Genomic DNA, 26,065 nt, shown 5'->3' with positions numbered 1-26,065 from the left:
TTTATCCTTGTTTTTCGATAGCTATGGATTCCCGTAATCTTTATTCCTTGTCGATATCAAAGCATCATTTTGTTGTTTCGAAACTGACAACATCAACACTTGGGACGGGGAAGCATTTTCACTAGCAACCAGATTTGTCCCTGGATTTGGAAACAGATCAGTCAATACCGCCGAGGTTTTGAATTCTTGAAGAATTTTCTAAGCTCAACTTTATATGGACAATCTCTTGTCCAATGATCTTCATCACATATTAAGCATGGAATTTTTGGTTTCCTATCTCCAGAAGGGTTTGCAGAAGAATTTTCAGGTGATGATTCCTCCTGTTTCTTCTTCTTCCCTTTGTTTTTCTTCTTGCCTCCTCGTTGCTTGGTTTCTTTGCCTTTATCAGTCGAGACGACTTTTACTTCCGAGGCGAGAAGTTCTTTTGCATTTTGACTGGAAACCTTATGGGCCTTTTTAGATGTAGCCTTTGTCGATTTCGTGTCTATCGTACCAATCATGCCATCGCCGACATGAGAGTCATTGTTCGATTTAGGAGGAGGAGGGACGGAAAATTCCGGTCTGGGAGCGTCAGGGATTTTATCGTAGAGCGTGCCAGACTGAGTATAAATCAAGTCTAAATATTGCGCACGAGCAATAACTTGCTCTTTAGTGATGACTCCCCCTTTTGCCACATCTTCTGTAATGGAAGGTAATAATGACTTAATAAACCATTCAGCTAAAAGCTGATCAGGAACATACGTTTTTACCATTCTACGATGACGTCGCCACTCATGAATATGATCGGATATGTGAGTGGCCGTTGTTTGCTTGAAATTGGTAAGAAGTTCTGTTCCCGTTTCGTACCTTATCGGTAACTGAAAATGGGTTAAAAAGGTTGTGGCTAGGGCACTGAAATTGTCAAACGAAGCTCTGGGTAACTCGATATACCATTTAGCTACCGGACCAGTTAACGTCCTCTGAAAAAGGTGAAGCCTAATCGAATCATCGTTTAGGGTGTTTGATGAACACCACAATGAAATGTCATCACATGATTTGACAGGTCTTTACCCAGATTTCCATTAAATTTAGGAATATCTCACGGAAGTTTATGCGAGATCGCTGGCCACCAAGGGGCGTAAGCAATTGGATCGTTTGTTAGCCGATTTAGATCTGGTAACTCTAAAGTTGCCATGAAGGGTAACTGTTGATTCAGGTTTGGTGAAGCATACTCAGGATAAGATGAAATTGCCTGAGCAGTTGGTCTTTGCATACCAGCATAATGCATTTGATGCTTGTAACTTTGGTAAGGTTGATGGGCATAACCATTGTAGAATGGTTGATTTTGACCATTTTGAATATACGGCTGCCCATTATTTGCAAATATTTGTTTCTCAGATCCTTGGTATACTTGTTGGAATTGCGGTTGTTGGTATTGCACCAGCCATGGTTGTGAAGCATGTTCTGTTGTCCAATACTGGCCGTTTGACCAAGATGAGGGGTAATTGTACCCGTCTGGGCCTGTGTCATTCCACTAGTTGGTGATTGTGGTTGAGTCGTAGGGACAAGAGGCTGTTGCATTACAACCTGAGAAACTTGAGGTTGGCATACAACATGCATCGCTTGTACTTGCGACACCGTCACAATAGCCGGCATAGTTGGTATATTTGACATAGGTAAACATTGTTGCATCGAATATACAACTCTTGCTCATTGAGGCAGTATTGGCACCCAACCGCTAGATGTAATTCCAGCATAACCTGAATTTTGTTGTGAACTCACGTATGGTTGTCCTCTCGGAGGAGACAATGAAAGGGTATATTGCCCCCCATATGGCCGTAATCCAGTACTCAAAGGAATTATTTGTCCTTGAGGACCGGATTGCCCAAATTGACACCCTGAAGGATCAATTTGCTGAGACTCAACATAAGAGTTTCCGGATACTATTCTGGATGAACAAACAGGAACGGACTATACTATCGAAATAGCCCCTAAGTGGGCCCCTTCTAGTGATTGTGAGCTAGTTGGGATAGATGGTATGCCGACGAACATTGTTGGAGTGACAGCAGGAAGTTCTGCCGTTGCTATGTCGGATGACACAATCCTAGATGTCAACAGTTGTTCAGACATTTCTAGTCTATCCAAAAGATTGCCTAGCGATTCTACAAGAGCTTCCGATAACGGTAAACTAATTTATGATGAAGAAGGATATAGGGTGATCCTGACTCCAAATTGCAATGGAGTATTAGATGGAGGATCCTCCACAATCTCTTCTATAGCAATCAGACCAGGTGGAAGAGGTAGACCGTCAGGCCCATAAAATATTTCTGGTGCCGAAGAAGGTATAGAATCTGTAGCGACAGATGTTTGGGGAATAACACCTTCCGAATCAGCTGTAGATGGAGCTAGTTCAATAATACAAGTATTTTCCTTCACACTAGGACCAGTTCTACTGTCCTTTGGTGGCTGCTAAACTTCTTCTGTAAAGGCAGGGATACCAGAAGTGTTTGGAGTAACCGGAGTCTCCGAAACTGTTGGAACACTTGTTCTAACTTTACCAGGGGATTTAGAACCGATTAAACGAGTTCGCTTTGTCCGTAATAGTTTCGATTATGGAGACAAAGACGGTTGACTCGTAAGCCTTCGCAAACGACGGGGTTTCAATTGAATTTCTTCCATGATTGCAGATTACTCGATCAACTAAAATAAAGGGGAAATATGTTTCCGAATTAAATGAATTTTAGACGCTTTCACACAACTTGTCTTTTCAATTTTTAAGAGTCGAGAAAAAACAAAAGATGACTCTAGTCGCCTTCGATTTTGAATGAGCCTGAAGTGACAAGTGCTCAGATGGAACTTTTCCTTTAAGGAGTCTGAAAAGGAACGAAAGAGACTGCTCTGGAAATCTAGATAGAGGGATTACCAAACTAATCGCAAAACTGCAGAATACTTTTTACGGTACGACAGTCAATCTTCCTGAATGTTGTGTTCAGTGCATTGCGATCGATAGGGTGGTAGACACGGCTTCCTATGGATAAAGGATAAAGCCTATTGTGGTCTCCCAATATATACTCAATGGTACGTGGGAGCACAAGTTCGTACTTGCACTTATCGTCTCAAAGTGGAGGAATCACCCAACCAACAATGAAAACAACAGTTACCAGGCTTTACGACGCTGAAACACGTCTCTAGCCTGGACTTCTAGATGTTGTGCGTTAGGTTCCAAAGCGTTTTTAGATTCATTAAATTTATTTTACAGTTGATCTTGCTTAAGAAATTTTCCTTTCAGGTTCACCGCGTGATGTAGATGTACAATTCCTAAAATGCAGTCTAAGATGATAAACAATCATTTAATCTTCTTTTTGCAATGAAAATCCTAGCTACTAAGGAAAGAAAGATGATGTTCTTTCAACGTAGAGTAGAGAGCACACTATATGCACTGTCCTAAATCAAACCAACAAACAGTCTAAATGCAAATGCACATGCATGTATTTGTTTTCAGCCTTCTTAATGTGTGAATGATAAAAAGAAAGCTAAGTGCAAATCTGAATTATTTTTCAAAGCGACATTACTAACAAGTTTCTTTTCAAGACAAAATGAAGATAATGACGACACTTTCCGATTTGGAACGAAAACTTGCTTTCGACACTTGAAAAACTACTAATTCAAATCAAATACAAGAGTAACAGTGTAATCGACTATCAAGAACAATCAGATTCTCTTTTATGACTGAAAACGACACTTGCAACACTTTCAAATCAAGAAACGACAATACAATTACGCTAATTCTTTGTAAAAGAGAACTGAAAATGGCTCAAAATACATAAAAACAGTTACAGTACTTTGCACAATGGAGGTGGAATAATGGCAAGGAATGGGGTTTCAATAGAGGTGTACTGACTACAGGCAACAAAACTCCTGAATAGAGCTAAAAAGAGTGAACACAGAAACCAAAATCTAAGAGCAGAAAAAGCCTTGTCTGATCAGCGCACCTGTAACACAGGGAAAAAGAGATGCAGCGCACCTACTACACTCAGGAAGTGTGATGCATCTAGAATACACAGAAGGGACAGTGCGATGGACCAGGGACGAGACTTTAACTGGGTTCCGGGTCACAGTTTGCAGCTCAGTTCAGGGATTTAGGCCGAGCAAGTGGTAATCAGTAAATCAATCACAGGGGTAGATCTAAAGAGGTTACTAGAGCCACCACAAGGGAAATTAGAGAGCTTGTAAATTGATTGTTCAGTTCATAAACAAAACCCAGAGATAGACTAAAGCAGCATTGATCTACTTTGCACTTTCATAGCAAATGCAGTTCGAAGGTTAGCTGGCTTGACTTCAGGCTCCATCTGTAAGTTTATAAAGTAAACAAATGTAGATAAACAAACAATCTATTCGCTCCCCAGTGGAGTCGCCATTTTGTTATCGGGAAATCTAGTGTCTATGTAGAGCTGCTAGTCCCACTAAGGCTGGTAGCTACCTTAGAAACAAACAAACTAAAACCACTTTTGTTTTCCTTTATGAGAAATAGATAAGAGGGGAATAAAGGAGACCAACCTCTGTCTTGTGCTTGGTTCCTTGCTTGATTCCTCTCCCTTCTGATAGATCTTTGCCACTAGCTTCCTTGTCTACCTAGCTTCAAAGAGCACCTGTAGAATCAAAGCAGCATAACACTATCCAAGAACATAGATCTATTATCATAAACAACATAGGACAAGATATATATTGACCACACAAATGCATATATCATCAATCATACAAGAACATGGAGGAAAACTTGAATAGCTTTATTGATAATCAAGAAATAGCAAAGAGGATTACAACCAATTGTTCTGAACCAGCATCATCCTCTCAGCAAGAAATCCCTTCTTCACCTCATGAAAAGCTTAGATCACCCAACACTATGATGTTGCACCAAGAAACCAGCAGCACTGCCTTACAAGATACAAAATTCCAGCCTTCTGGATCTCTGGGATGAGGGATCCATATATAGATGTTTGCAAGGGGGATGAGTTAGCTTTTGAGATTTGATTAGTATCCTCTCTTTGATAGTTCTTGATTCCACTTGGAGATTGATGATCTCTTACTCATCCCTGGGAAAATGCAGAGAGGCAAGTGTCACAGGAGAAGTTTCTAGAAGATTCCATGATCCTCCACCTTGCAAATTGACCCTGCCATTTGTCCACTCTCGCCCATCGCACCCCATAGAAGGGCTTTTCAAGATGCATCGCACCTCATGTGTGTATTTAGGTGGGATGCATCGCACCTCCCATGTGTATTTAGGTGGGATGCAGCGCACTTTGACCATGGAGTAGGTGAGATGGTCTAGTTTTGACCAGTTCTGAGCAGTTTTTCATGGAGAACTTCTGGGAGAAGATGTAATCAGTTGACCTTGTTCTTTTAGAGGTTCGAACAACACTTTTAGGGACTTAAGAGCCCTTGGTTTATGGACATTTATGATTGGGGTTGCAGTGCCCAAAAATGTCTATAATAGTTACAAACCATAATACTTTGGTGATAATTTATTATCCTTCTTAGCTTGCTTGAGGGACATTTGTTTATATGTCTGTAGCCATAGGAATACCTAATCACCTACATAAAAAGTTCTTTCGCTACAATGTTGATCTACCTATTGTTTCATTCTATTCTACGCTAAGGTGAGGTTATCCTTTAAGAGTTGGAGAACTTGTTGCTGATGCTCGATGTGACCTTCCACTACTTGAACTTTAGAATTTTCTCTTAAATATGATGTGATGGATGGTGGATGATATCCATGAAGTTCCATAAATGGGGTCATTTTTGTTGCAGTATGGAAGGAAGTGTTATACCACCATTCCACCATAGGCAACCATTTGACCCATTATGTTTGTTTATGATATATAGAGAAATGAAGATATCCTTCCAAACAATTGTTTACTATCTCAGTTTTCCCATCAGATTGAGGATGATAAGATGAAGTATGAGTTAACTGAGTACCAAGAGAAGAAAATAATTTTGTCCAAAAATTTCCAGTGAAAATTGGATCTATGTTTCTTACAATAATCTTTGGGTTTCCATGTAGCTTTTGAATTGCTTCCATAAATGCAGTAGAAATTGTACTCGGTTTAAATGGATGAAATAATGCACAAAAGTGTGCATACTTGGTAAGTCTGTAAACTACCACCATGATAACACTCTTTCCTTCAGCCTTGGGTAAACCTGTGATAAAATCCATTGAAACCTCCTCCCAAAGCTTGGAATGGATAAAGGTTGTAATAGTCCTGGGGTCTTAATTGTTTCAACTTTATTTTGTTGGCAAACCAAACATTCTGCCACAAACTTTGAATATCCGATTTAAGGCCATCCAAAAAAAAATCCTTCTTAACCCTGTGGTAGGTTTTTAGAAATCCCGAGTGCCCTCCTAAGGGAGAGGTGTGCAATTCCCTAAGAATCTTTTGTTTGAGTTGGGAATTCTTACATAGACATAACTGATCCTTATACCATAACAAATAATTTTTCCAGCTAAATGTATTAGATGTACTGGGACCTTGTTGTATCTTTTGAATGAGTTCCCACACTCCCTTGTCATTCTTCCATTCATCCCTTGCTTCGTTTATCTAATTTGGTTGGATAATAGAAATGGTGCAAAGAAATTCTTCCACATCCTTATCCTTTCTTGAGAGTGCATCTGCCACAACATTTTGCTTCCCTTTTTTGTAGATGATTTCAAAGTCATAACCCAAAATCTTTGTGACCCATTTTTTCTACTCTTCTAAAGATAATCTTTGTTCTTAAAAGTATTTAAGACTATCATGATCTGTTTTTACCTTGAAGTGTCTCCCCATTATGTAAGGTCACCATTTCTTAGGTGCATGTAGTATTGCCAACATTTCCTTCTCATAAATAGCTTTGTGTAAATACTTTCCTTTGATTGGACGACTTTCAAAAGTAATGGGTATTTCTTCTTTTGGACATAGGGATATCTGTAAGGCTTGATGTTTGGAGGAACACTTCCTTGAATAAAATTAATAGCATGATCATGATCACGAATAGGTGGGAGGCCTTTGGGAGTCTCAAATACATTGGAATAATTGTCCAAGACTTTTTGGAGATCTGGAGAAATGGATGATTTCGATATGGGAACCTATAGTGAACATAATTGTGCAATTATGCCTTGTTGTTCTTTCTTTAGAAGCTTTTCCATTCCGTTAGAGCTGATTATCTTTCCCAGTTTCCCTGCGATACCCCTTAATTCAAATTCCTTTCCTTATGAAGAGAATTTCATGAAAAGTTCTTGAAAATTAAAAGCTATTGTACCCAGGGATTGTAGCCATTGGACTCCTAGTACAACATCAGCACCACCCATTGGAATGGAAATCATTGGGCTATTCAATACATATTCTCCCATGGATAGCTTGATATTATGGCACTTTCCTAAGAAATTTATGGTTCCTCCACTTGCAACCATCACTTGACACTCTGGTGCTGGATATAGGAAGAAATTCAATTCCTTGGCTATCTTACAATGAATAAAATTATGGGTACTTCCCAAATAAATCAACACTATTACATTTTTCTTCTTGATATGCCCTTCTATCTTGATATTTTGAGGAGTGGTAATTCAAGCCAATCCATTACAAGATATGGTCGGATTGATTTCTTATTTTTCTAGGGTTTGTTCCTGGTGTATATCCTCTTCTTTTAATGTTTCTTGTTCCTTTTCTTCTTCCTCTTCATAATCTATGTAAAATAATTTCTTCTTGGCACACTTATGACCTTTAATGTATTTGTTATCACAACTGTAACCGAGCCCTTTTTCTCATTTTTCTTCCAGTTGTTGTGGTGTCAACCTTGTAGGTTGTGGATGGCTAGGGGCAGTAACACTTCCATGTTTATGATTGTGAGTGGTAGGCTTCCTTGTTGCCATAATTTTTCTTTCTATTTTTATTGCCGACCTGAATGCCTTCTCCAATGAATCTAGTTACCAAAGGGAACCTCATGTTGGATGTTATCTTTTAAAGTCCCTATGAACACATCAACCATATGCTCCTTTGGAATACATTTTACCGTTATATTCAATTTTTGGAAGTCCTCAATGTGCTCCATCGTTGAACCATTTTGTTTGAGATTTATCAATTAGCTAAAAAAAGTGTTGCTTTTTGTATCCTCGTAATGTTCTATAATTTTATCCATAAAAATAGCCCAAGTGACAATTTGTTTACGAGAGCAAAGCCATCGATACCATACAAATTGATTTGGTTCCAAATATAAATTTGCAATGCGTATGTTTTGTGTGTTTTGCACATTATGGAGATCGAGACATTGCTCCATCTGTAGTATCCATGTTTCGGGATTCTTTCCATCAAACTTCCTCATATCGACCTTTGGAACATGGTGGTTCTTCGATCTAGCGTTAGTCTATGAAATCATGATTAACATTTATTTTTTTCTCATCATGAGCTTCCTTTACTACCCTTTCGCCATTAGTAAGCATTTCTTGTAGAAAATTTATCAAATCTGTCTTCAAATTTGTCTACAAATCTTCCATACCTTTCTTTAAATCATCCATCTTAGCTTCCGCGTCGTCCATCTTAGCTTCCACACTGTCCATCTTAGCTTCCACGCCGTCCATCTTGGCTTCCACGTCATTCATATTTGCTTCTATTCCTTTCTTTAAACCATCCATCTTAGCTTCCACACCTTTCTTTAAACATCCATATTAGCTTCTACATCTTTCTTTAAACCATCCATCTTATTTTCTGTTAATTTTTGTGCGAGTGAAATTTGTTGCACTTGGTATCGTAATTTTGATATATCATGTTGCATTTCTTCCTCTTCTTCATGAGTCATGCTAGAGCTTTCAGGTTGCTTACTAGATGTTTCCATTTTCTTTCTTCAGGGCATCAATTACTGATAATAATGCTTCACTATGCCCTTTGAATTCCTTCAAACTAATTTTTCAAACCAAGCTTATGCAAAAATTAAAAGAAAACCACACACATTTTTTCACTTTGTAGGAGCTCAATATTGAATCTGATGTATCTCCATGATTTTGGATCTCCCAAGTTTGAAATTGCTTCCTTCAGTAGTCCTCTGAGTAATATTTCTAACCCCGCAAGTCTAATCAATATTGGATTCTCCAATGAAGAGTTATGCCAAATCTCCCACGATAACCTGAGTATAGACTAGTTCAGTGGACTAAACTTGTACGATGTACCACAGGTCACTGTTTCGACCTTAGGTTATGAAAATGATACCTTAAAAAGCTATAGTCCGTCCTCTTTCTATAACTTCTTACGAAAATTAAATCCGATGCTTAGAACAAAAGTTATGATGATTTTCCCAAGGTGACCTATTTGGAATGTAGTTCGGGGGGTCTACAAAAACCCTAACTTCCTCAGATTATATCTCCAAAAATATAGTGATACAGGATCTGAAATTTGGAGCCGAGATTCAGACAAATTTTTTATCAAATGGGTTTTATTTAGCTTTTGAAACTTCGTAGCGAATGTGTTATAGTGAAGATTCCACAATGACCTATTTTAGAATAAATTATGGAGCTTGCAGAAACCCTAACTTCCTCAATTCATATCTCCGCAAATGTAGCAAGCCAAAATTTGAAATTCCAACTGCAGGTTCAGTGTGATTTATTCTCAAATGTTTTTTTTTAGCTTCTGAAACATCGTAGAAAAAAAGTTATAGCGAAACTTCCACGATGACTTGTTTGGAGAAGAAAAATCCTAGAATCCAAAGCTCTAATACCAAATGTTATGAAACCAGATCACAAAAAGATAGAAAATATAGATCAATGCCTTAGAATTCAACCTCTTCAAGGGGGAAACCTCCTTTACATTACACAAATGAACAATTATTGGATGATTCAAATGACAAAACCTCCTTTCTATATATAGGAGTCTAAGGGGTCACAATAAAACCAAGCTGACCTAACAATAATAATATAAGGCACAAAAATAATAATAGAGGGATTCTATGGGGCACAATAATAAAAATATGGGGACAATTTGGGCACAACAATAACAATAAAGGATACAACGACAATGGTAATGGGGGAATCATTAGTATTATAGGGACCTAACACTAGCAGACTCGTCGATGATCTGATCGATAAAAGGAGTGGGATAATTATCTTTTGGACATGCGTGATTGATATCATGGTAATAAACACAGACATAGATCGTACCCTACTTTTTAGAAAGAGGGACAATGTGGGACACCCAATCTGTCAATGGGATTGGATAGATAAAATCATCTTCTAAAATCTTTTCCACTTCTTCTTTAATAACAGTAGCCTTTCGAGGAAGCACGGGGCTAAGCCATTGGTGAACAGGCTTGGTAGCAGGATAGGTCTATCTTTCATGCATCACTATTACTAGATCAATACCAGGAATTTCCTCAAATGACCATGCAGAGACATCTCGAAATTCTTTGAAAACTTGAGTGTAAACCATGATCTAATTGGGAAAATGTTATATAGTAAAATGACCCCCTCATCAGCTTAGAGGGGAAAGACATGATAGCTGAAGCAAAGAACAAGATCACAAGCCTTGTTTCCACACTAATGCTAGCTAAACATTGACAACATGCTTTATAAAGCTTCTCTATAAGCCTAAAGGAGCGTTAGTGACCCTAATAACTCTAGTTGTTAGTTCGGGAACAGTGTTAGTGGATCCTAATGAGCATCAAGAGGTCAAAGGAGCGAATTAACTCATAAATATCTCTATATTTCCTCCTAAATCCACTCAGAAAGGGAAGCAAACATCTCAAGTTCGACTTATTTGTGGGATTTCTAAATCATAATGAAGGAGGCAAATGGTAAAGAGCTGAAAAGCATGGAAATATTATTTCTTCTACCTTAAGAGACTCATGGAGGAACTTGGCAACCCTAACTCAATTGCTACATAAGGAAAGCTAGGGCTATGGTGATACACGTCAGATCATTTGAAAGGATAGCTTACTTGATTGTCGAGCATAGTCTCAAATCTAAGCATAAGAGGTTGGTAAGAAGGGAGAGAGAGAGAGAAGCTAGAGGGGTAAGGGAAGGCTGATGCAACAAATGGTTGTAATCACTCTTCCGACATTAATATAGAACTGTAGTTGTACTGTCTACTCCGTGGTGTTGGTACTATCATTCATTTACTTGTTTGTCCAATACCTTTTAGCATGAGTAACTTAGTTATGTGTAACTAGATGTCTTTTATATATTCATGTATTAGTTATCAAGGTTTTATGTTGTGATTATGCTTGTCTCTTCTATGTGTAGGACTTGATCTGGAGCCAGCTTAGGGGACTTCCACCTAGCTGCATTGTGCTCTCCAACAAATCTACACGGAGGCTTGAGGTAATCAATCTGTCTTGCTTTGATAGTTAGTTATTTTTTATGGACATGCATGTAACTTTGTGACAGTTGCAGATAATCTTACAGTCTACCAAAGGTCCCGGGAAGACCTTTGAGGGTATCTCCATTCTCCATACACCATGTATTTTATCCTATAGTAGAATTGGTGACTCTGCTGGGGACTATACATTTAGTTCCCAGTTCACCCAGACAGTTCTCAGTTTCCTCCTCCTTCTAGACCTTCCCATACTTTTGCATTCCTTTTCTGGCCCATCAAGGCCTTTATGCATTCTTCCCTCACATATTCAGCCTTGGATCTGATCTTAAAAGCTTTGTTTTGAACTCTTTTCCCATACTAACACAGGTTAGCAAAGTAAATAGAGCTTTATAAAGCTCTGTGTTTGCACAAACAATGCATTAGTGGACCCGGTAACTTTATGTGGCCACTGCTACAGAGCATTAGTCCCCCAAATTTTGACATAAAGTTGTGTCTGTAAACTCAACGGGATGGGAAACCTGCTCATGGACTGAAAGAGGATATGTAGTTACATTTTGTTAGCAATATTTGTGTCCTAAAAGAAATTTTTTTAGGAAATAAGTTTTTTTCCTTTCTTAAATAGTTTTTATAAAAGAAAAATCAACATTTTTTTTTATTCATTCTTCTACTTAGCTGGTTAAACTCTGCTTTATTTTGGTTTCAGATAGTTGTTAGAAAGCATTGGAAAGATTTTTTTTGGTTATGCATGTGTATTAATGACTAGGATGCATGGAACAAATATGAATGTTTGAAATATTCTCACTCGTAGAATACAACTTATTTCATCAAATTGAATATTTTCAAGCATTGTATTTTGCATGATTTTTGAGTCAGAGTCCCACCACACATCATACATCAACACCCCTATCGAAGACACTAAAACGGTACACATAAAATTTACCTCAAATCAATCAATAACTCTTTATAGAGAAAACAAACATTAGTTGAGGGTAGGATCTTGGGATAGGCAATGTGAGTAAACTATCCAAGATCAGAAACCAAAACTAGTGTCAGTAAAAGAGAGAAAATTCCTTCTTCACTCATACTACTGGGACCACTCCAGTTAAAGAGGAGCTAAATACGAGACAACATCGGACTGTAAGTGAAGGTAGCCTACCTTCTCTTGCAACTCCTTTGGGTATTCAGTGTATTAGGGATCCCTTTAAGGATTTCACAGCTGAGTCAAGGACTCAGTTATCCTGCCCACACAGTGTATTGTCTGTGACTATGTCCCCCCCCGGTAGTGTCTGTGATCTGAGGTATCCTTAGTGGCCATAATTTTAGGGACTTACACAAGGTGACTGGGGCGGTTTTCCCTAGTACCTAACACAGATGGACCTACTCTGTCTTCAGTTTTTGGGAGGGTGCTCGTCTTCACGAGAGTACTTGACCCCTCAATCTAAGGTTCGGGTGAAGCTCTAGAGTAACCATAACTGTACATTTTTCTAACCCTCTATGTTATGCATTTTGATATTGGGTTTCATCTGCAATGATTGGTGCTTATCAGACAGGGTCATTTCCATCTCTTTGCTAACTGTTTCACTTAGTGTATTTCTTATTTGTTATTTTTTGTTTCTTAGCCACTCGAGTGTTATCATTGAGACTTTAACAAATATCACGATAAAATTTATTGATAAAAATTAACGGTCATCATGTCTACATCCTACCCTCGTCGTCAATATCGACAATAGTTAGGACTTCCTCCACGCATTGTAGAAGATCCGCCGAGCTCTAGTGAACCTTATTCCCCATCTTCGGGAAATAAATCTCGAAGATCTCACACAGAATCTGTTTGGACAACCGATGATTCAAGTTTACCAGAGGATTTATTCACTGAAGGATTTCTTCCTCCCTACAACCCTCTGATCACGAATCCATTGGACCCACTGTTGGTTCGCGTGGCACCTGTACCCCCTGTGTCTTTAGTTGTAACATTTCCATCCATCCTGTCGATGACTAACGAGTCATGGAACTTTGTGGACACTTTTGGTCCCCCATCACTTCCCCAGCAGACAGTAACCACCACACCGTTGATGGAAAACCTTGCTATCCCATTTGTACTAGTTACAAACACTCACATGACACCCTCCACGAGTGGAACCCAACCTATGCCAGGTTCCGCCCCTTTAGTGTCAAACTCTATACCTTCAATAAGTGCTACATCTAGTGCTCCTTAAAACGCTCAATATAGCATGGCTAGCACGGGTCCCCTCAACCAACAAAATGGTTGGCATCCATTGTATAGTTCAAACCCCCAGATTCAAGTATCTAGGGGCACTCCCAATATGCATATACCGGTCGGGAACGTAACAGTTCCCCCTCCATTTTCAGTCATGCATGGTTAGTCACTGATTGACATGAGCACTCCTTATGTCAATCAAGGACATATTGTTAGTTCTGTGGTAGGCGGGAATCCTCAAGGAGGTCCCAACCAATCCATGGGGCCACCCTATGCACAATTTCAAATGAGTCAAGGGGGCACTGCTTATCTTGGGGGCAATTCTATACCCCAACATCACAATCCCCATGGAAATCCACATTACAATTCCATACCCCAAGGCAACTACAATACCACGTAGATTATGTATAATATTAGGACTCAATCGATGGGAGGACCGCAAGGATCCTCAAGTCATATGTCATTGCCTTGGTCTGAGTCGGGGGTACCACACACTTTGCCTTTCTTGGAAACATTGGATATCCTCAACTTGTAAAAACTTACAAATGACTCCATCTATCATAACTTACTTTGGCCGCCAATCCCGTATAAAATACCAATAGACATCCCCAAGTTCAATGGGAAACAAGGGAAGGATCCAGGCACCCATATCACCACCTATCATATTTGGTGTGTTTCTAACTCCATGGTGGATGATAGTGTCCGGTTACACCCTTTTCCCCACACCCTCACCTACAACGTAGCCAAGTGGTACATTGAGCTACCGCGTCAATAAATACCTTCGATGCTCTAATGATGGAGTTCTTAAAGCACTTCCAGCTACCTATCCGCTATGAGACTGGGACAGAGCTATGCACTTCATTACATCAGGATACCAGCACCCACATCTCTGATCATATACATGAATGGAGACGTAGGCGGAGGTTAGTCAAAAATCCCTTCCCAGACTATCTCTTAGTGGACTAGTTCTGCAAGTCCCTACTTCCCCAAATCGCTAAATATGTCGCCTTAGGTGGTGTGGTCATAGAAGACTAGTCCATACATCGTGCCCATCACTTCTATATAATATATTCACAGTTTGGCACTCTTTAGGACATAATCCCCAATGCCCCTCTCAACTCTAATGCTTTCGCTACTCATTAGCCTGGAGCGCACACCGATGGGATTATTAGCGCAACCTCTGGGACTACTGTAAAACAACTCAGTGGTCACATTGCCTAGATGTCAGTGGAACCCTCTACCAAATCGATTGCTCTTCCTACTACCGCGATAAACTCTGTGCAGTCTACGCAAAAATCCAGTGGTAAGAACAAGAAGAATAAGAAAAAGACTGCTCCTTCTAAGGACCAGTCGATAAAGCAGCAAAACCCAAAACAGAAGGCCCCTGCACCTCCTGATGATGGAAAGGATAAACCTACTAGATTCCCTTGCAAAATCCGTGCTGAAGACCACATTACCTATCGCTACCCGCGTATTCACGAATGCATATATTTCATTGCTAAAAAGGATACTGGTAGGACCCCCGGTGTCCTTAATAATCCTATCCCCGCTCAGCAGTAGCAACACCTCATTGCAAACCAACCCCAACCCCTGTAAGGGGGCAATGGTGGTTCACAACATGCTTCAGCTGGTGAAGGATCTTCTACTATTTACACCTTTCAAATGGTAGATATATAAACAAGAGCCAAATCTTATGGAGTTCCTATTGCTCATGCAGAGGAACCTTCCTCAAGTCAAAACACACCGCTGCCCAACGATTTGCATATCAAAAGGCCGATTGCTGACCTTGTGATTTTCCCCCCTAAAGGGGAACTTCGACGCACAATGCACAATACATCTGCACGTGCCACGCAAAACTACAGCGTTGTAGAAGATTTGGCGCAAGCGCCATTGGATATGTCGGTGCTCGAAGTATTACAGACATGTCCAACACAAAGGAAAGCTTTGCTTTTGACTATTGGTGGTATCGACCCACAGGATTCCATGCTTGCAATTTTTGACATGGAAAAGTGTAAACCTCCCCTTTCCCACTAGCTTACATTTCAAGTGCAATTTTTTTCGAAAGGTAAAGGTATACACAGAACTGTCATCGATGAAGGTGCTTCTACTTACGTCATGTGAGCATCATGTTGGCTTGCTTTGGGTTCTCAAAACCTATCCCTGCCATCAAATACCCTTAAAGATTTTGATGGCCACACTTTCATCCCAAAAGGTTACCTAGGTAGCTACCCCATCAATTTGTATGGGAAAACAGTAATGATTGACATAGAAGTCATAAATAAAAAACTCGACTATAATCTTTTGCTGGGTCACAGTTGGACGTATGCCATGATGGCCATTATATCTAATGTCTTTCACATCATCCTATTTCCATTGGATGGAAAGGTAGTTACAGTGGACTAGCTGTCCTTTTGCACCCCTGATTATTCCCCGTTACCAAGTGGCTCTGTACCCCTAGTAGGTGGTGTACTTGACTCTTACATCAATGTCAGTACCAGTCTACTAAAGGTTTCCTCCCTCATGGGTTTTTTTCCCTCTTCAGCCACCTAAGGTTTCATAGATGGTCAATATGCTTTCATTCATTCCTCATGAACAGACTGATCCATGGATCCTACCGGCTCCTTCAGACATTGACACTTTGTTAGGTCCCTATACTACTTGTGTAACCCCTTACTATTATTAGTATAACCCCCTTATTATATTGTTGTGCCCATGTAGCCCCCATATTGTTATTATTGTGCCCCATAGAAGCCCACTATTGTTATTATTGTGCCCTTACATTATTATTGTTAGATCGGCTTTGATTATATTATGACCCCTTAGACTCCTATATATAGAAAGGAGGTATTTGTATCATCCAAGAATTGTTCATTTGTGTATTATAAAGGAGGTTACCCCCTCGAAGAGGCTTATTTCTAAGGATTCATCTATATTTTCTCTCTTTTTGTGAGTTGGTTTCATAACATTTGGTATCAAAGCTATGGATTCTAGGGTTTTGTTGCTCCGAAAAGGTCATTGTGGAACTTTCGCTCTAACTTTTTCACTACAAAGTTTCAGAAACTAAAAAAAAAAAACCATTTGAGAAGAAATCGTTCTGAACCATGTTTACAAAGTTAAGATCTTGTCTCACTATATTTTCAGAGATATGATCTGAGGAAGTTAGGGTCTTTGCAAGATCCAAAATTTCATCTCAAATAGGACATCGTCAACTTTTCACTATAATATTTGTTCTATGAAGGTTCAAACTCTAAAATTAAAACCCATTTGGACCAAAATCTTGGTGAAGCTCGGGTCCAAATTTCAAATCTTGTCGCACTATAGTTTCGGAGATATAATCTAAGACATTTAGGGTTTCTGTAGGCTCCCGAATTACATCCTAAACAGGTGACCTTGGGAAAATCGTCATAACTTTCACTTTGAGCATCAAATTGAAATTTTGTAAGAAGTTGCGGAAAGAGTATGGACTGTGATTTCCTGTATATATTTTTAGATCCAAAGGTCAAAATAGTGACACATTGTATTTCCTACATGTTTGCTCTTCTAAAATGGTATATAATCAGGTCATGTTGGGAGATTGTGCATAACTCTTTCTTAGAGAATCCAATTTCGATCAGACTAGTGGCATTGGAAAGAGGACGCATAGGGATACTGCAGGTCACAATTTTAGAACTAGAAGATCTGAAATTACAGAGTTATAGTCGTTTCAAGATCAAGCTCCTAAAATCAAGAAAAGGTGATATGAGAAAGTTTGATGGCAAGGATCCAGTAAATTGGATACTACAAATGGAGAAATATTTAGATTTACATGTTGTACCAATGTTACAAAAGGTATGTATTGCATCTAATTATTTAGAACCGAATCAATTTTTATGGTATAAAGGGCTTTGTTCTCGTAAACCACTTGTCACATGGTCAATTTTCATGGAGGAAATGATAGTACATTATGAGCATACTAAGAGCAACACCTTCTTTAACCAATTGATAAATCTAAAATAAAAGGGTTCAATGTAAAAGCACATTGAGGAATTTCAAAAATTGAATATAAAGTTAAATGATATTATACAGAAGAAAAAGATAAATAGTATTATCTATGCCATGGAAGCTGATATCAATGGTATGAAAGCATATTGGAAGAAAGGCATGGAATATTTGAAGAATGACATGGAAGGTTTGAAGGAAGGTAGGACAAATCTGCTACAAGAAAGGCCTCCTAATGACGAATAGGATCAAGAAACATCAAAACAAGAGGATATACACCAGTTACCAACCCCAAAGAAAGAACAAATGAATCTGACCATATCTTGTATTGCAATGGCAGGAATTACCACTCCTTAAACTCTCAAGATAAAATGACATATCAAGAAGAAGAAGGTAACAACCATGAAATATCAGGAAGAAAAGTGTCAAGAAACATCAAAAGAAGAGGATACTCACCATGAGCTAACCCCAGAGAAAGAAGAAATGAATCTGACCATATCTTGTAATGCATTGGTCGGAATTACCACTCCTCAAACTATAAAGACAGAAGGACATATTAAGAAGAAAAAGGTAATAGTGTTGATTGATTTGGGTAGCACCCATAATTTTGTTAACTGTAAGATAGCCAAGGAATTGAATTGCTTCCTATATCCAACTCCAGATTGTCAAGTGATGGTTGTAAGTGGAGGAACCATAAATGGCTCCGGAAACTGCCATAATATCAAGCTATCCATGGGAGAATATGTATTGAATAGACCAATGCTTTCCATTCCAATGGGTGGTACTGATGTTGTACTAGGAATCCAGTGGATACAATCCTTGGGTACAATAGTTTTTAATTTTCAAGAAATTTTCATGAAAATTTCTTCGGAAGGAAAAGAAGTTGAATTGGTGTATCAAAAGGAAACCAGGAAAGATATTCAGCTTTGGCAGAATGACAAAGATTCTAAAGAAAGAACAACAAGGCGTAATTGCACAATTATGTTCGCTAATGGTTCCCACATCGAAATCATGCATTTCTCCAGATCTCGAAAAAGCTTTGGACAATAATTCCAAGGTATTTGGGACTCCCAAAGGTCTCCCACGTATTTGTGATCATGATCATGCTATTCATTTTATTCCAGGAAGTGTTCCTCCAAACATTAGGCCTTATAGATATCCATATGCCCAAAGGAGTGAAATTGAACATATGGTTGCAGAAATGGTAGAGGTTGGTATAATTATCCAGCCAAATTTGATAAACAAAGTAAGGGATGAAAGGAAGAATGGTAATGAAGGGTGGGAACTCATTCAAAAATTGTCGAAGATCCTAGTTCCAACAATATTGCTAGAACTTGACAAGGAAAGAAAAATCATATTGGAACCTGAAGCATTCGCAGAACTAAGAAGTTGACAGCTACGAAATCGATCAATTTCAGAGCATCTCATCAATTGGAAGAACTTAGCCATTGAAGATTCCACATGGAAGGATGAGAATTTTATATAGAAGCATCAAGAACTGCTCAAGCATTGAGGACAACACTTTTTGAAGGAGAAGGGCATGTTAGGTCCCTATACTACTAGTGTAACCCCTTACTGTTATTAGTACAACCCCCTTATTATATTGTTGTGCCCATGTAGCCCCCATATTGTTATTATTGTTCCCCATAGAAGCCCACTATTGTTATTATTGTGCCCTTACATTATTATTGTTAGGTCGGCTTTGATTATATTATGACCCCTTAGACTCCTATATATAGAAAGGAGGTCTTTTCATTTGTATCATCCAAGAATTATTCATTTTTGTAATGTAAAGGAGGTTGCCCCCTTGAAGAGGCTTATTTCTAAGGCATTCGTCTATATTATCTATATTTTTGTGAGTTGGTTTCATAACACACTTACGAAGAACAAATGCCGCTATCACCAGCTGAATCAACCTACCAATCCATTCAATCTGCATCCGAATCTCCGGTCACTTTGGTTACGACCAATGGTACCAATGCCCCTACCATAATGGATCCTTCTTTTGATCCACTCAATCAAGTCCTACCTACAGATGATGCTATTAGAGAAATCATGAGTTTAGAAGAGCGACCTTGGGAGGAATCACACCATCATTGTTACAGGGAAAAGTGTCTATGCAGAACTGCTAATCCCACTAAGGTGTGGTAGCTACCTTAGAAACAAACAAAGTAAAACTACTTTCGTTTTCCTTTATGAAAGATACAAGAGAGAAGAATAAAGGAGACCGACCTCTGTCTTGCACTTGGTTCCTAGTTCGATTCCTCTCTCTTCTGATAGTCCTTTGCTACTTGCTTCCTTGTACACCCAGCTTCACAGAGTACCTGTAGAATCAAAGTAGCATAACACTATACAAGAACATGGATCTATAATCATAAACAATCTAGGATCAGATTTAAATTGACCATACAAATGCATGAAACATAAATGACACAAGAGTATGGAGGAAAACTTGAATAGCTTTATTGATAATCAAGAAAGAGCCAAGAGAGTTACAACCAGTTGTTCTGACCCAGCATCATCGTCTCAGCAAGTAAGCCCTTCTTCACCTCATGCAAAGCTTAGATCACCCAACATTATGATGTTACCTCAAGAAACCAACAACAATTCCTTACAAGATGCAAAATTCCAGCCTCTAGATCTCTGGGATGAGGGATCCATATATATATATATCTATAAGGGAGATGAGTCAGCTTGTGATTTGATTAGTGTCTTCCCTCTGATAGTTCTTGCTTCCACTTGGAGATTGATGATCTCTTACTCATCCTTTGTCGAATTTAGAATGGCAAGTGTCACAGGAGAAGTTTCTGGAAGATTCCATGCTTCTCCACCTCGCGGATTGACACTTCCATTTGTCTCTTCTCACCCATCGCACCCCATAGAAGGGCGTTTTGAAATGCAACGCACCCACAGAGTGTATTTAGGTGAGATGCAATGCACTTTGCCTATGGAGTAGGTGAAATGATCCTGTTTTGACCAGTTCTGAGTGGTTTTTCATGGAGAACTTCTAGGAGAAGCTGTAATCAGTTGACCTTGTTCCTTTAGGGGTTGGAACAAAACTTTTAGGGACTTAGGAGCCCTTGGTTTATGGACATTTTATGCTTGGGGTTGCAGTGCCCAAAAATGTCTATAACAGTTGCCCCCTAAAGCATGAGGTCGTTAATCTTTTTGATGTCGGGTGAAATGCTTTATCATGAGGATCCGAAGTTCTTTCAAGCTGGGAGGAGACCTGTAATAAGATACAATACAATACATTATCTTCATAATATTTTCATGACCTAGCTGAGGCGGGCATTCCCATGCTTAGCTTTATAAATTCATTTTCATGTACATAGGATAGACAATCGTCTGAGTGTAGACTGATGATTCTGGTAGAGCCATCATCCCTTTGATTGGATGATTATCTGTGCAGCAATGATGTACATTTGATGTCTTTATTTTCCTGAATATATATCGCAGCCCGGATGGATGAAACTAGATTCGGGGTCTTCAATCTCATTCGATCTTCACTCAAAGTACAAGTCAATCCATGTGAGAGATGTTCTGGAGTCGAACATGGAAAGATATAGCCTGATTACCAGCCAATGATGTAAGCTGTTAACAGGCGCGAGAGGAATCACTGATAATGATAATGACCCTCAAGGTACTGCAGTACAATTCACGTGGTGTGAATAAAGGACTTGGCGTCGAACACCACGCAAAATCTTTCGGTCGAAGGCCATTGATGTAAACCTGTCGCCGGAAGTGAGAAACTTGCCATTGAGGCATGCAAGCTTCAAAGTACTGAAAGGGGTGTCCCTAAATCGACTTCTTGGATAATGAGCTAATGTCGACAAGAAGCGATCCGTCATAGGAGGGCCTTAATGAATCCCACATCAATGACACAGAACGGAGCAGATGATTTTAATAGAGGTGAAAACTATCTGGTGATATAAGGTTCAGGGTGGCGGTCATGAAAGAATGGAGCGTAAATGTATTGCAGCGGGTGAGACACAGGTGAATTCTCTGAGTGACTTCTCTTGAACATATCGGTGACACTAATGTGATGGATTGGTAGCATTAACCCCAAATGTGGATGGTGTGATGGGACCATGGTGATGTGACCGGTGAATGAAACAACCCAACCCGACTTGGATGCGGAGTGAAAGTGTCATGTTCAAGAGCGACTTGCTACCAACAAAGTTTATTCAAGTTTTCTTCCCAATTTTTCCCCAGTCATTGCTGATCAGTACCTCTTTATTTTTGTCAAGCTTGAGGAGGATAATATATTCTTGTTCTATAATTTTCACTTCGGGCAAACCCATCGCTATGTTTTAACGAGCCTAGTGATAGTGAAACTCGTTCTTGTCTGCTATGGACAAGTTTGTCGCTATTAAGTTTTAACGAGTTTAACGACAAAGATAACTCGGTCCTTTTCAATTTTAGAGAGTCTGAAAAGGGACGTAAAGGAAACTCCAAAAATCCTTTTTCGTCATCTAATCCCTTAAGTCTGAAAAAGTATAAAACAATACAGAAGGTATGAATTTTCGATACTTTTAACGAGCCGAACAAAACAAGCGCTCGATATTTTTGTGTAATAATCCCTCAGTTCCAAAAAGATTAAAATCTAAAGGAGGGATAGCACTTCCGGTCCCTTTAACAAGCTGGAGAGGCCAATGGCTCGGCAATCTTTTCATATTTTACGAGTTAGTTGAAAAGAGCTTAAAGGAGACTCGTTTTTGAGGAATGAGTGATAAAATTGGGTAGCAGCTGATTCCAGGTAAGGTTTGGAATTTTCCAATCACGGCAGTGTTACAAGGATGGCTAATAGGATCACTCTTCGCAGTTGTTCCTCAAAAGGGGTAAACAATCAAATCAAGGTTAATGATTGGCCAATACAGAGTGGAGGTGATGATGGGAACACAACCAAGGCTTTAAAGGCTGAAGTACTACATTCACGATGATTATTTACCGGAAATTGGTTCATTTTTTATTGAGCTTAAACGCTGGAGGAAACATTTGCTCATTGCTTATGTTTATTTTTTAATGAGCATGAAGTCCGCATTAAAACTGCTCGATATAACGGTCATTTCTTGACTTTACCACAAATGGCTTTGTTCTTTCAAAGATTGTACTGCATGCTCAATTGCTTCATCAAACTAGTTAGAAATGAACAATATATGTTTGAAAAATGAGTTAGGACACTAATATTTTACTCGAATTACGTAAAAAGTAATTTAAAAGTGCTTTTACCTCTCATTTTACCATTTCATTTGAACTTTGGCTTGTTGGAGCTTGGGAGGTGCTTTCCCCCCTTGATTTTCATCAACTGATTCCGAGAGATTCTATGGACGATTTTCGGCACCATCTGGACCAGGTAGGAGCTAAACCTGAGCTCTTTCATTTCATGCTTTCCATTTTTCATTCTGAGCATGATTTCTAGTTTTTCTGAGCCTCTGGGGTTTGAAAAACTCGCCCTGGCTCCATCGCACCCTTTGTGTATCGAAAGGTGCGTTGGATGTTAACCTGTCTACTGGCCAACTGACATGCACAATTTTTTGATGGAAATTTTGTCTGTTTCTCACCAAATCAGGATCTAACTCTTCTCTTGTTTTTTTTCAGAGATTTTTTTGGAGCAAGATGACTATTACATGGCGAGAACGTGAGCATGAAGAAGAGGACATGCTTGCTTTACATGATCTGGTTACAGTAAACGCACTGCGGAACTGTGGCCTGCTGAAGTTTTTCCGCATTTCTAGCATGAGACAACAAATCAACTTGCTGTAGTATTTGCTCGATGCTTGGGATCCCACCAGCCAGGTGTTCCAGATTAGGGGTAAATCCATCCCCTTGACTATAGTGGACATCTATTTTTTGACCAACTTATCGAGGCGAGGTGCCCCCATCTCTTTATCAGGTTAGGCCCAAGGAGGTGAATCTGTAAGAGATTATGTTCGCAGGTATTGCAGAGAGGGATCTCAGCCGAGTAAATACGGCAAGATCATCATCTGAGATGTCACTGATAGGTCCCTGAGGACTATCCTATTCACTTTTGGTAGGATGGCTGGTGGTGCGGCTCTTCATGTGGCCAACCGAAGGTGTTCAACTGGTGTGACGTAGTACTCCTTGTGATGAAAGAACAGTTGACCAAGGTGAAGAGCGAGAGACTGAAGAACTTTGGATATGGTTCTATCTTGACCACCTTCGCCTTGGAAAAGATACCACTGATGCAGCCGCAGTATATTGCACTCGGTTTACCTCCACCGACTGAACCACGTATGCAGAGATAGGTCGACCATATGTCTAGGCATGCTGGTCAGTCTCAGATTTCCTTTTCCGATACCTTCTTCGGGTGGTTTGATTGTCAGGAGATGGTTTATTTCGAGTATCCATATGCTGGCATGGACTTCCGGGATGACCCAGATTTGGTACTGCCGGCTGGCGAATAGTGGGGTGCCATTGGTAAATTCTTTGACCATATTCCTGTTTATCGTTTTTCTTTTATAATTTCCTTGTGCTTTATTTTGTCAAGACTAATCAGAACTCGTGTTCATGCAGATGTCGGTCCTGTTCGACCGGTAGTACGCCTGAGAGTGCCAGATGCCACCCCAGTAGGAGAGGCTGTTGGAAGGGCTATTCTTCGTGACATCGATGTGGCCAAGACTCTTTCAACATTACAGGATCAGGTCGAGGGCCTCACTCTCGGTATTCCAGATGTGAGGACTGACGAGCTGCCTTTGAGGTTGCAGCGGCATACTACTGGTGTGCGAAGACGATGGACTAGGCTTTTACGCATGATCGCACAGGCTATGACTTGTTATCACGAGCATCATTAGACTAGGGTGCCCCCTAGCGTTTTGAGTTTTGGGTCATTTGACCAATTTTGCCTTGGTTACAGAACATTATGTGTAAACCATAAACAGTTATATATATATTTTTGATTTTCAGAGTTTTATTTTGGTTAAGTTGCATTATCCTGATGCAAATATTGATGAGATGCTTCCTTTTATAAATGTTGCAAATGTCTATCTAACAAATAATTTGCCAATGAGTCAGTTAATGTGTTTAAGGTTATGGAAATATGCTGATATTGAATAAAATCAAATTGCCTTTCCAAAATCTTGACCCTTAGGAACATGCGATAGATAGCTGGATTTCAGACGGAGTAGTTACCAGTGAGTTGTAGTATGACGAGATGTGAGTCTAGCCTGACGACCAGTCGGCGTATGCCATGTGTGATGGCATCAGAGAGAAGTTCTATCAAAGCGCTATATTTAGCGATGTTATTCGTTGACCGACCAATGCATACCCCTCTGAAACTTACTAACTCGCCGCTTGGGTCAAAAATGGCCCAGGCCACAGAAGATAGGTTCTGCAAACTACGACTTGCTCCGTCGGCATATCCAACAAAAGATTCCAACAGGTTCGACATCTGCGACAAATGTAAAAATTGGATTTACTTGACTAAAACAAATACTTTAGCGAAAAAAAAAATGTAACAAAGCATATAGGTTACCACACCGAATCACGCATAGTAACGCTTAAGGTACAACCCATTACGAGGTTGTGCCAGTGGAATCCCGTCATAATCCATTAACTCGTAGGCCCCTTTTGCTAACACTTGCTTAACAATATAGGGGCCCATCCATGAAGACTTGAATTTTCCTGCTCCCAATTTATCGGATTCTTGGTCATAAAGCAAGACCAAGTCACCTTCTGAGAAGACACGGGGTTTGACATTCTTGTCGAACTGCGCCTTGACTCGTTTCTTATGGGCTTCGTTAGCCAAAGTGGCATCACGATGGGTTTCATCCAATTGGATTAGTTACAAGAAACGAGCCTCCTCTTCTGAAGTCCCAGGGAGAAGGTCGATTGCGATTTTGAGGGACAAGATTTAACACTGAACAGGTAAAATTGCTTCTAGGCAATACACTAGTTGGAAAGGTGTAAACCCGGTTGCATTTTTTACCAATGTTTGGTATGCCCACAAGGCTGAATACAGGATCAGGTGCCAACTCCTTTTGTGAACTCCAATCATCCTTTGCAGCATGCACTTCAGGACCTTGTTGATTGCTTCAACTTTTCCGTTGGCTTGCGGGTAATATGGAGTAGAGCTGTCGTGAGACAACCCTAATTTGGCAGCTAATTCGACCATCATGTGATTGTGAAAATGCGATCCATGATCTGTGACTATAGCTTGCGGGACGCCGAATCTGGCGACTACATGATTGAAAAAGAAGAGGGCAGCTGTTTCACCAGTGTTATCTAATGTAGGCATCGCCTCGGCCCATTTGGTAAAATAGTCAACTGCGACTATGATATACCCATGCCCCCCGGTTGAGGTGGGGTTACATGTCATGAAATCGATGCCCCATTTGGCGAATGGCCCAACAACAACTATTGGCTGTAGAGGTGCGGGTGGTCTTCTGGTTTTGCTATCGAAAATTTGACAGGCATGGCAACTTCTGACTGCGGTTATGCAATCTTTGAACATTGTTGGCCAGAAGTACCCTGCTCGTAAAAATTTTTGCGCCGTAGCGTAACCGGATTGATGCCCCCCACACGCGCCTGAATGGCA

Source organism: Pinus tabuliformis, chromosome 7 (genome assembly GCF_031772625.1).
Source record: "Pinus tabuliformis cultivar Carrire ecotype Pingquan chromosome 7, CPIR1, whole genome shotgun sequence".
Classification (NCBI taxonomy): Eukaryota; Viridiplantae; Streptophyta; class Pinopsida; order Pinales; family Pinaceae; genus Pinus; species Pinus tabuliformis.
Note: the sequence above shows the minus strand (reverse complement) of the source record.